At 45.1% G+C, this 12,477-nt stretch overlaps 1 protein-coding gene across 4 annotated transcripts in view; it reads right to left on the bottom strand.

Annotated features, from left to right (window-relative positions):
- The window catches only part of ABCC8 (ATP binding cassette subfamily C member 8), a 200,634-nt gene that overhangs the window by 67,253 nt on the left and 120,904 nt on the right, over positions 1-12,477 (bottom strand). The gene's annotated exons all lie outside the window — the stretch shown is intronic.

The raw sequence follows: 12,477 nt of genomic DNA, 5'->3' as shown, positions 1-12,477 counted from the left end.
TTAAATATAATAGTGAAGTAAGTCCTCAGTGTGAGGTTGCATGTGGGATTCTGAGCAGTGTATGAGATCAAGCATTCCGTTTTTTTTCTGCAAGACATTTAGTTGATTGTACAAGCCTACAGCATTCTTTTTTAGATTTCCATTATGCCAGCGCCATCTACTGGTGATTACCAGCACACCCCTGATGAAGGCATTCATTTAGAAGCCGAAACATGGACCGTGTCAGAATCCAGCTAAAAGGGATTAAGGACTCTTTATAAGGCTTGAATTATTTTGTCTATATGTTTTAATTTTTTTTTTTTTTTTAAATTCACAATTGTTCCAAAGGCTGATGTGCACAGTCCCTTCCCCACTTTTTCTGGTGTTAAGTAACTTGCCCAGGGTCACAAGGAGCAGCTTGAATTTGCAACATCAGGGTGCTGAGGCTGCAGCCCTAAACACTAGGCCACTCCTCCACTTAATGTTGCACTAATTCAGTTGGCTTGGATGGATTTAATATTGGCAGAATTAAGCTGCAGGAATGTATTCTGATGACAAACAGTATGACTTGGTTCTGAGCCTAACTGCAAAACTGGAATGGTGTTTCTGTACTAGAGAATGACACGGGGACAAATTTCCCCCCGTCCCCGCAGGAACTCAATTTTCCCACCCCGTCCCCGTGAATTTTGTCACTGTCCCAGTCCCATTCCTGTAAACTCTGCCTTAACCACACAAGCCTTGAACACTTATGATATTAAAATGTCTGAGGCTTGTGCTGATGAGGACGGAGCTTAGGCATTGGTGGAATGAGGCATTATGACATCACAATCTGAGTTCTAGAACGTTGCTGCTTATGATTATAAAGTGTTTGAGGGCTTGTACAGATGAGGACAGAGCTTAGGCATTGGTGGAATGAGGCATTATGACATCACAATCTGAGTTCTAGAACGTTGCTGCTTATGATTATAAAGTGTTTGAGGCTTGTGCAGATGAGGACAGAGCTTAGGCATTGGTGGAATGAGTCATTATGACATCACAATCTGAGCTCTAGAATGTTGCTACTTATGATATTAAAGTGTTTGAGGCTTGTGCAGATGAGGATGGAGCTTAGGCATTGGTGGAATGAGGCATTATGACATCACAATCTGAGCTCTAGAATGTTGCTGCTTATGATTATAAAGTGTTTGAGGCTTGTGCAGATGAGGACAGAGCTTGCAGGAATGGGGACGGGACAGGAAAATGAGTCCCCATGGGGACAGGGAAAAATTTGTCCCTGTGTCATTCTCTAATCTGCCAAAGACCATACCATTCAAAATCAGTGTGGTTGAAAAAGTTATTTAAAACTATATGAACAAAAACCCACACATATAGGAAGAACTGTTTGGCAATATATAGTACTCACAATTAGACTTACAAAATCAACCAAATGGAAACTAATCTTCTCTCAAAATGTGGTTATATACCTTAGATTGTGGAGTGTTGTATTCAATTCATGGGTTGCTCTGTGCTCCAATTAGAACACTCCTATTTTGCTCATGGGTTTCCAACCACCTACCTACTTATTAAGTTTAAAATTAATCTTTTATTGTTAATATTTAAAAATTGAATTAATTTAACTAACTTAATTACTCCATAAAGATCCACATATTTCAACTGCCAAACGGGCCTTCTTAAAGGGAAACAACAGCTGGTGCAAAACAGCGATTTAAAATACTCATCTCTAATCTACACCATAATGGACCTACAACATTTTGGGATCTTTTTACTAAGCTGTGGTTAGCACTAACATAGTAAAAAAAAGCACCACTCAGGCATCCTGTAGTAGTTCTGGGATTGGGGGATGCCCAAGCCACTGAACACCTTAATACTACACCCTTCACTCTTTAAACCCACTGCCTCCCCCTTCCTCTTATCCTCTACCCTCTTCTCTAAAGATCCTGCACTTTCTCCCTCTCATTCGGTCATCCCCTCTCTCCCTGCGTGCTCTTCACCCACTTCGCAGCAACAGGTGCCCCCTCACTAACCCTACCCTCACCCGTACCTTCCTCCTTCTTCTCTTGCTTTCTGCTGGGGCATCAACCCCAATCCTGGTCCTCCCAACCAACTCTCACCCTACTCTTATGGTCTACCTTACTCCTGTAGACTAACCCACAATACCACCAACCTTATTTCTATTCCTCTCCTCCCCCCCCTCTCCCTGCCCTTTGTGCCTGCTCCATTCCCAACAAGCTTGCGTGCATACATGACCTCTTCATCTCTTGATCTCTCCACTTGCTTGCACTAACAGAGACCTGGATCTTCCCTGATGACTATACCTCAGCTGCCCTGTGTCATGGAGGCTACCTTTTCTCCCACACACCTCGCCTGGCTGGTAAAGGAGGCAGGGGCTACTGCTCTCACCCTCTTGCAGATTTCAACCCCTTTTCTCACCATTATCTCAATGCTCTTCCTCCTTTGAAGTCCATTCCATCTGTCTTTTTGCTCCCCCTACCTCTCCGAATAGCAGTTATCTACCGACCCCCCTGATACGTCCTGCTTTTCCTTCCTCACTGACTGACTCCTGGCCGTCCTCCTTCCTTTCTTTCATCCTCGGTGACTTCAATTTCCATGTTGATAACCCCTCCAACTCCATTGCCTCCAAGTTTCTTGCCCTAACATCCTCATACAATCGCCTGCTTTGCTCCACCACCCCTACACACCAGAAAGGACACTGCCTAGATCCAATTCTTTCCTCCAATTGCTCAACCACCAAATTCTGCAATACCACCCCTTCCCCTCTCTCACCATCACCTGTTAACATTCACTATTCATCACCCTAACCCTCAGATCCAGGCAACTGCCACCAACACATTCAGGAACTTTCAGGCTATTGATCCCAGAGCCCATTCCACTGTTGCCTCATCCCTCTCCTAAACTACTATATCACACAAGACTGTCAACGAAGCTGTCCTCTCTTATACCATTCTCTCCTCTGCTCTAGAAACCCTTGCTCCACAATCTCATGTCCTGTTAGGCGTACCAAACCCCAACCCTGGCTCACCCCCTCCCCCCACATCCGCTACCTGTGCTCATGTGCCCGTTACACTAAATGTCTCTGGTTTAAATCCCATGCGCACGCCAACTTCATGCACTTCAAATTCATGCTGACATCATTCCAGTCTGCCCTCTCGCTGGCCAAACAAAAATACTATATTTACTTAACCACTTCTCTTAGCTCCCATCCTCGCCGTCTCTTTACCACACTAAAGTCCCTATTCAAAGCACCCTCGCCACCTATTCCCCTTCAATTTCTCCCCAGACAATGGCAGAGTTCTTCTACAATAAGAATCAGAAGAGTCACCTTGAGCTCTCAACCAGGCTGCTTCCCCCTCCCCTCCCTCCATCTGTCCCTTTTTCTAACCTCCCCTCAACACCTGCCACCCTCTCTTTTTCCGAGATCACTGAGGAGGAAACCACACATCGTCTCTCATCCTCCAAACCCACTACCTGTTCCTCCAATTCGATTCTCACTCGCCCTCTGTCATCCCTCCTATCTGTCACATCCTCAACCTATTGCTCTCCACTTCAACTGTCCCTGATGCCTTTAAACATGCCATTGTCACACACCTCCTCAAAAAACCCTCACTGGACCCCACGTGTACCTTCAACTATTGCTACATCTCCCTCTTCCCCTTCTTATCAAAGTTTCTTGAACATGCCATTCACTGTTCACCTCCTGTTCCTGTTATTGTGTACCAGTCTACGTTCTAGTATTTTTCCCCCAAATACTATATTTCTCATACCCTATTTTATATTTTGTACCTCACATTGAATATATGATAATGTGTTTTAATCAAAAATTTTATTAAACTTGAAACCACCGTTGCCTGGACTTCCTCTCATCCCAGGATCATCGACAGCGTGGAAGAGGAAGATACAGCGGTGGTGAAATGTCTTCCAGGATCCTCAGCTACCAGGAGTTCCAGGCAAATACTGACTATAATTAAGGAAAAAACTAAGGATTTTAACACTGATGTTGTTATCCATCTGGGAACAAATGACCTGGCCAACAACTCCACACTTGCAGCACAGAAAGCTTTTCGGGAGCTTGGTGAGGGCGTGAAACCTTTTGTAAAGACTTTAGCTTTTTCTGAAATACTGCCTGCATATGGAAAGGGAGAGCAAAGAGTGAAAAACACAGAGGACTTTAATAGATGGCTCAGAGCCTGGTGTCATCAAGAAGGCTTCAGGTACATAGGAGGATGGGGAAATACATGGAATGACAAGAAGCTATATTGCACTGATGGGCTACATATTACTACAGCAGGAAAAAGAAACCTTGCAGAGAAATTTAGACAATATTTTTCTAGGCATTTAAACTAGAAGGTGGGGGTGGTGTATGTACGAAGGACAATTATAAAGACCACCCCCGGCAAAAGAAAAGATGAGATAGTAGTAAAGGCTGCAACATAAGCAATATCAGCAACTCATTTCTTAGTATTGCAACGGAAAGTGAAACGACACAAAAATCCATACGAAAAAGGAGATTATCGCTGAAAAATAGCTGGAAAGCGATGACCACAAATGCTCGCAGTCTAAGCAACAAAGTTCATGATCTGCAAGCCCTGATATTAGAGGCAGATCTAGATATTGTTGCTATCATAGAGACATGGTTCAGTGAATCACATGGATGGGATGCAAACATACCGGGATATAATCTTTTTAGGAAGGACAGAGATGGTCATAAAGGTGGAGGAGTAGCTCTCTATGTAAAGATTAATATCCAAGCGACCGAAATGCAAGGGACCTGGGGAGAGAAAGAAGCGATATGGATTGCTCTGAAAAGAGAAGATGGAACTTCTATCTACGTGGGTGTAGTCTACAGACCTCCGACTCAATCGCAGCAAATTGATAAGGATCTGATAGTGGATATCCAAAAGTTTGGAAGGAAAGAGGAGGTTCTGCTGTTGGGAGATTTCAACCTGCCGGATGCGGACTGGAATGTTCCGTCTGCGGAATCGGAAAGAAGTAGGGAGATTGTGGATGCCTTTCAAGAGGCTCTGCTCAGACAAATGGTGATGGAACCCACAAGGGAAAAAGCGATATTGGATCTGATCCTCACAAATGGAGAGAGTATCTCTAATGTTCAAGTGGGTGCTCACCTGGGTAGTAGCGATCATCAAACGGTTTGGTTTGATATAACGGCTAAAGTGGAGAGCGGCTGCATGATATTTAAAGTCCTAGATTTCTAACGTACAGACTTTAATGCAATGGGAAAGTACCTGAAGAAAGAGCTGTTAAGATGGGAGGACATAAGAGAAGTGGAAAGACAGTGGTCTAAGCTGAAAGGAGCGATAAAAATGGCTACGGACCTTTATGTGAAGAAAATCAATAAAAACAAGAGAAAAAGGAAGCCGATATGGTTCTCCAACCTAGTGGCTGAGAAAATAAAGGCGAAAGAGTTGGCGTTCATGAAATATAAAAAAAACCCAAGAAGAGGAGAGCAGAAAGGACTACAGGGTGAAACTGAAAGAAGCCAAGAGAGAGATACGTTTGGCGAAGGCACAGGCGGAAGAACAAATGGCTAAAAATGTAAAAAAGGGAGATAAAATTTTTTTCAGATATATTAGTGAAAGGAGAAAGATAAAAAATGGAATTGCTAGGATAAAAGATGCTGGGAACCAATATGTGGAGAGTGATGAGGAGAAAGCAAATGTGCTAAACAAATACTTCTGTTCTGTGTTCACAGAAGAAAATCCTGGAGAAGGACCGAGATTGTCTGGCAAAGTTACACGAGAAAATGGAGTAGATTCTGCGCCGTTCACGGAGGACGGTGTTTATGAGCAACTTGAAATACTGAAGGTGGACAAAGCGATGGGACCAGACGGGATCCATCCCAGGATACTAAGGGAGCTCAGAGAGGTTCTGGCGAGTCCTATTAAAGATTTGTTCAACAAATCTCTGGAGACGGTAGTGATTCCTGGGGATTGGAGGAGAGCGGATGTGGTCCCTATTCATAAAAGTGGTCACAGGGATGAAGCAGCAACCAACTAGCTGGTGAGCCTCACTTCAGTTGTTGGAAAAATAATGGAAGTGTTACTGAAAGAAAGGATTGTGTACTTCCTTGAATCTAATGGGTTACAGGATCCGAGGCAACATGGCTTTACAAAAGGTAAATCGTGCCAAACGAACCTGATTGAATTTTTTGATTGAGTGACCAGAGAGCTGGATCGAGGACATATGCTAGATGTAATTTACTTGGATTTCAGCAAAGCCTTTGATACAGTTCCTCATAGGAGGCTGTTGAACAAACTTGAAGGGCTGAAGTTAGGACCCAAAGTGGTGAACTGGGTCAGAAACTGGCTGTCGGACAGACGCCAGAGGGTGGTGGTTAATGGAAGTCGCTCGAAGGAAGGAAAGGTGACTAGTGGAGTCCCTCAGGGTTCGGTGCTGGGGCCAATCCTGTTCAATATGTATGTGAGTGACATTGCTGAAGGGTTAGAAGGAAAAGTGTGCCTTTTTGCAGATGATACCAAGATTTGTAACAGAGTAGACACCGAAGAGGGAGTGGAAAATATGAAAAAGGATCTGCAAAAGTTAGAGGAATGGTCTAATGCCTGGCAACTAAAATTCAATGCAAAGAAATGCAGAGTAATGCATTTGGGGATTAATAATAGGAAGGAACCGTATATGCTGGGAGGAGAGAAGCTGATATGCACGGACGGGGAGAGGGACCTTGGGGTGATAGTGTCCGAAGATCTAAAGGCGAAAAAACAGTGTGACAAGGCAGTGGCTGCTGCCAGAAGGATGCTGGGCTGTATAAAGAGAGGCATAGTCAGTAGAAGGAAGAAGGTGTTGATGCCCCTGTACAGGTCATTGGTGAGGCCCCACTTGGAGTATTGTGTTCAGTTTTGGAGACCGTATCTGGCGAAAGACGTAAGAAGACTTGAGGCGGTCCAGAGGAGGGCGACGAAAATGATAGGAGGCTTGCGCCAGAAGACGTATGAGGAGAGACTGGAAGCCCTGAATATGTATACCCTAGAGGAAAGGAGAGACAGGGGAGATATGATTCAGACGTTCAAATACTTGAAGGGTATTAACGTAGAACAAAATCTTTTCCAGAGAAAGGAAAATGGTAAAACCAGAGGACATAATTTGAGGTTGAGGGGTGGTAGATTCAGGGGCAATGTTAGGAAATTCTACTTTACGGAGAGGGTAGTGGATGCCTGGAATGCGCTCCCGAGAGAGGTGGTGGAGAGTAAAACTGTGACTGAGTTCAAAGAAGCGTGGGATGAACACAGAAGATTTAGAATCAGAAAATAATATTAAATATTGAACTAGGCCAGTTACTGGGCAGACTTGCACGGTCTGTGTCGGTGTATGGCCGTTTGGTGAAGGATGGGCAGGGGAGGGCTTCAATGGCTGGGAGGGTGTAGATGGGCTGGAGTAAGTCTTAACAGAGATTTCGGCAGTTGGAACCCAAGCACAGTACCGGGTAAAGCTTTGGATTCTTGCCCAGAAATAGCTAAGAAGAAAAATTAAAAAAATAAAATAAAATAAAAATTTTTTTTAAATTGAATCAGGTTGGGCAGACTGGATGGACCATTCGGGTCTTTATCTGCCATCATCTACTATGTTACTATGATCCATGTGGGGACAAACAGGAACTACAGCAGAGAAGGACTGAAGGACCAGTTCCGGATGCTTGGAGGGAAGCTGAAGACTAGAACGCTGAGGGTAACATTCTCAGAGATCCTTCCGGTACCCAGGGCCGACGAGAAGAGGCAGACGGAGCTCCAAGCAGTCAACGTGTGGATGAGACGCTGGTGTGAGGAAGAAGGATTCCACTTCGTGCGCAACTGGACGATGTTCTGGGGGAAGAGCAAGCTATACAGGAAGGATGGACTCCACCTTAGTGGAGACGGAACGAGGCTACTTGCAAGCAACATCAAGAGAGAAATTGAGAAGTTTTTAAACTAGGAAGATGAGGAAAGCCAACAGTCGACAATGAGTCAATGGTTCAGGAACCAATATACCCAGAGGATACCATGCAGGAAGATAGCAGGGAAGACTCATCGGGTCATAGGCAAGACAGAAATCCTGACGGATCTAAAGGGACACAAGAGTGAAAGAAATGCAGGAAAGTAACAGGCCGCAAACGAAAGTGTATGTATACGAACGCAAGGAGCCTACGGAATAAGATGGGGGATTTGGAAGCTATGGCACAAAAAGATAACCTTGACATCATCGGCATCACAGAAACATTGTGGAACGAAGAAAATGTCTGGGACACTGTGCTACCGGGATACAAGCTGTATCGCAGAGACAGAGTGGGTCAGAAAGGTGGGGGAATTGCCCTATATATCAAAGAAGGAATTGAGTCTAACGGAGAGTACACACTAGAAATGAAAAATAAGTTAGTCTCTATGGGTCAAAATTCCAGGAACAAATGGAACGGAAATGAAGATCGGCATCTACTACCGACCCCCAGGGCAGTCTGAAGAAATTGATGAAGAAATGATGGACGAGATTAAATGCAACTGCAAGGGAGGCAACGCAGTTATGGGTGACTTCAACTATCTGGGGATAGACTGGAACCTAGGCACTTCTGGCTACGCTAGGGAGACCAAGTTCCTGGATGCTGTAGGCGATTGCTTCCTGGACCAACTTGTCAAGGAAAATATAAGAGGAAATGCAATTCTGGATTTAATTCTAAATGGATTGCGAGGACCGGCACAAGGTGTATTAGTAGAAGGGACGCTGGGAAACAGCGATCACAACATGATCTGCTTCGACCTGAACGCAGGGGCGAAACATCAGTCCAGAACAACGGCCATGGCACCGAACTTCTGAAAAGGGAATTACGAAGGGATGAGACTCATGGTGGGGAAGAAGATTAAGAAGAGGATGAACACTGTAAAAACGCTAGAGCAAGCATGGTCCTTCTTTAAGAACACGCTCACCGAGGCGCAAAATCTATGTATACCGCGTATCAACAAGGGATCCAAGAAGAAAAAGAACAAAGAACCGGCATGAAGGAAGTGATCAGAGACAAGAAGACTTCGTTTAATGAATGGAAAAGGTCAAAATCGGACAAAAACTGGAAAAAGCACAAACATCATCAACGCAGGTGCCATAAGACGGTAAAAGGGGCCAAAAGAGACTACGAGGAGAAAATAGCCAAGGAGGCAAAAAACTTCAAGCTGTTCTTTCGATATATTAAGGGGAAACGACCAGCGAAGGAAGCGGTGGGACCGTTGGATGACCAAAGAATAAAGGGAGCGCTAAAGGAGGACAAAGCAATCACCGACAAACTGAGCACATTTTTTACATCTGTATTTACCGAAGATGATATACAAAACCCATCAGGCTATATGCTGGAAGCAAAAACAGGAAACTGACAGGGTTAACAGTCAGTCTAGAAGAGGTATGCAGGCAGATTGATAGGCTTAAGAGCGATAAATCCCCGGGACCGGATGGTATCCATCCGAGGGTCATCAAAGAACTGAAAGAGACTATAGCAGAATTGCTTCAGCTAATAGCCAATCTGTCGATTAAATTGGGAAAGATTCCGGAGGACTGGAAGGAAGAGAATGTTACACTGATCTTCAAAAAAGGTTAGAAGGGAGACCCTGGAAACTACAGACCAGTGAGTCTGACCTCGGTACCAGGAAAGATGGTAGAGGTGCTGATAAAGGACCGCATCACTGATCACCTTAATAGACATAGTCTGATGAGGACCAGCCAGCACGGTTTCAGCAAAGGCAGATCTTGTTTGACAAGCTTGCTGCACTTCTTCGAGGGAGTAAACAAGCAGATAGACAAGGGCGATCTGGTTGACACTGTATATCTGGATTTTCAGAAGGTGTTCGACAAGGTTCCGCATGAACGACTACTTCAGAAAACTGCGAGCCATGGAATCGAGGGTGAAATACTCACGTGAATTAAAAACTGGCTGGAGCATAGGAAACAGAGAGTGGAGGGTAAATGGACAATACTCAGACTGGAAGAACGTCACCAGTGGGGTGCCGCAGGGCTCGGTGCTTGGACCCGTGCTCTTCAACATCTTTATAAATGATCTAGACATTGGTACAACAAGTGAGGTCATTAAATTTGCAGACGATACGAAGTTATTCAGAGTAGTGAAGACACAGGGGGATTGTGAAGATCTGCAACGTGACATAATCAGGCTCGAGGAATGGGCATCAACATGGCAGATGAGATTCAATGTGGATAAGTGTAAAGTGATGCATATCGGTAATAAAAATCTCATGCACGAATACAGGATGTCCGGGGCGGTACTTAGAAAGACCTCCCAGGAAAGAGACTTGGGAGCTCTGATCGACAAGTTGATGAAGCCGTCCGCGCAATGTGCAGCAGCAGTGAAAAGGGCAAACAGTATGCTAGAAATGATAAAGAAGGGGATCACGAACAGATCAGAGAAGGTTATCATGCCGCTGTACCGGGTCATGGTGCGCCCTCACCTGGAGTACTGCGTCCAGCACTGGTTGCTGTACATGAAGGAGGACACTGTACAGTACTCCCCCAATATTCGAGGGGGTTCCATTCCAGGAACCCCTGCGAATCTCAAAAAACCGCGTATACAGTTTTTCATGGGGGAGCCTGAAGAGGACAGTGAGAGAGGGCAGCAGGAGCACCGCGAGTGCAGGAAATCACTTGCGGTAAGCTCCGACCGCCTCTTCCTGCACTGTCGGGCCTTATCCAATCAAGAGTTGCCTGTCAAAGCAGCTCCTGATTGGATAAGGCCCGATTTAGTGCAGGAAGAGGTGGTCAGAGCATACCGTGAATGATTTCCTGCACTCCGGCTGCTCTCTCCTGCCTCTCCCGCTGCCCTCTCCTTGTTGGTGGTTCGCGGTCGGAAAATACCGTGAATGACCGGGACCGCAAACTGCCGACCACGGGAACACTATACTACTCAAAAGGGTCCAGAGAAGAGTGACTAAGATGGTTAAGAGGCTGGAGGAGTTGCCGTACAGCGAACGATTAGAGAAACTCGGCCTCTTCTCCCTTGAACAGAGGAGATTGAGAGGGGACATGATCGAAACATTCAAGGTATTGAAGGGAATAGACTTAGTAGATAAAGACAGGTTGTTCACCATCTCCAAAGTAGGGAGAACGAGAGGGAACTCTCTAAAATTGAAAGGGGATAGATTCCTTACGAATGTAAAGAAGTTCTTCTTCACCCAGATAGTGATAGAAAACTGGAACGCTCTTCCGGAGTTTGTCATAGGAGAAAACACCCTCCAGGGATTCAAGACAAAGTTAGACAAGTTCCTGCAGAACCGGAACGTATGCAGGTAGGGCTAGTTTTAGTGCGCTGGTCTTTGACCCGAGGGTCGCCGTGTGAGCGGACTGCTGGGCATGATGGACCACTGGTCTGACCCAGCAGCGGCAATTCTTATGTTCTTATGCTATTCTGCAGGCTTTCGCCTGTTGCATTCCATGGAAACTGCCCTTATTAAAGTTTCCAATGATCTGTTCTTGGCTAGATTAAAAGGCCTCTACTCTATCCTCATCCTTCTCAATCTGTCTGCCGCCTTTGATACTGTTGATCATTGCCTACTCCTTGATACGCTGTCCTTGTTGGGATACCAGGGTTCTGCCCTCTCCTGGATTTCTTCCTTACTTTCCCATTGCACCTTCAGTGTATGCAGCGGTGGTTCCTCCACCACAGTCTTCCTGCTATTGATTGGTGTACCTCAAGGCTCTGATCTGGGACCACTCCTTTTCTCAATCTACACTTGCTCACTTGGAGCACTGGTCTCCTGTCATGGCTTCCAGTATCACCTCTATACTGACGATTCCTAGGTCTACCTCTCTGTGCCAAATCTCTCTACTGAAACCCAGACCAGAGTCTCAGCCTGCATGTCCAACTTTGCCACCTGGATAGCTAAAACAGAGCTGCTTTTATCTTCCCGCCTAAATCTACCTCTCTGACTCTGTGGACAGAACTCTCATCCTTCCTGTTTTGTCTACCGTAATCTCGAGGTCACTTTGGCTCCTCTCTCTCCTTCACCAACTAGATACAACATATCGCTAAAATTTGCCGTACTTCCTCTATAATATTACCAAAATCCAACTCTTCCTCTCTCAGCACACTACCAAAACACTTATCCACTCCCTCAACACTTTGCGCTTAAACTACTGCAACTTGGTATTCTCAGGCCTTCCGCTTAGCCATCTCACTCCCCTCCAATCCATCCAGAATTTGGCTGCACGACTCATATTCCGAGAGAGCCGCTATACTCACATTACACCTCTCTTAAAGTCACTTAATTGGCTTCCCATCAATTTCCTGAATACATACTGAAGATAGTGCTGGTCGCTTTTTAGAGCATGTTCGTAAAAGAGCTCCTATATCTTTTCAACCTAAATGTTTCAACTCACATTCAAAATTATTTGCTATTTTTATTTTTTATACAGGAGAGAAAACAGAAGATCCAGTGAGACCAGTACTAAATCCAGCAGTTGGCAACTGCAACTGATGACATCATAAAG

This window comes from Geotrypetes seraphini, chromosome 19 (assembly GCF_902459505.1).
Source record: "Geotrypetes seraphini chromosome 19, aGeoSer1.1, whole genome shotgun sequence".
Classification (NCBI taxonomy): Eukaryota; Metazoa; Chordata; class Amphibia; order Gymnophiona; family Dermophiidae; genus Geotrypetes; species Geotrypetes seraphini.
This window is presented reverse-complemented; position numbering and strand designations above follow the sequence as displayed.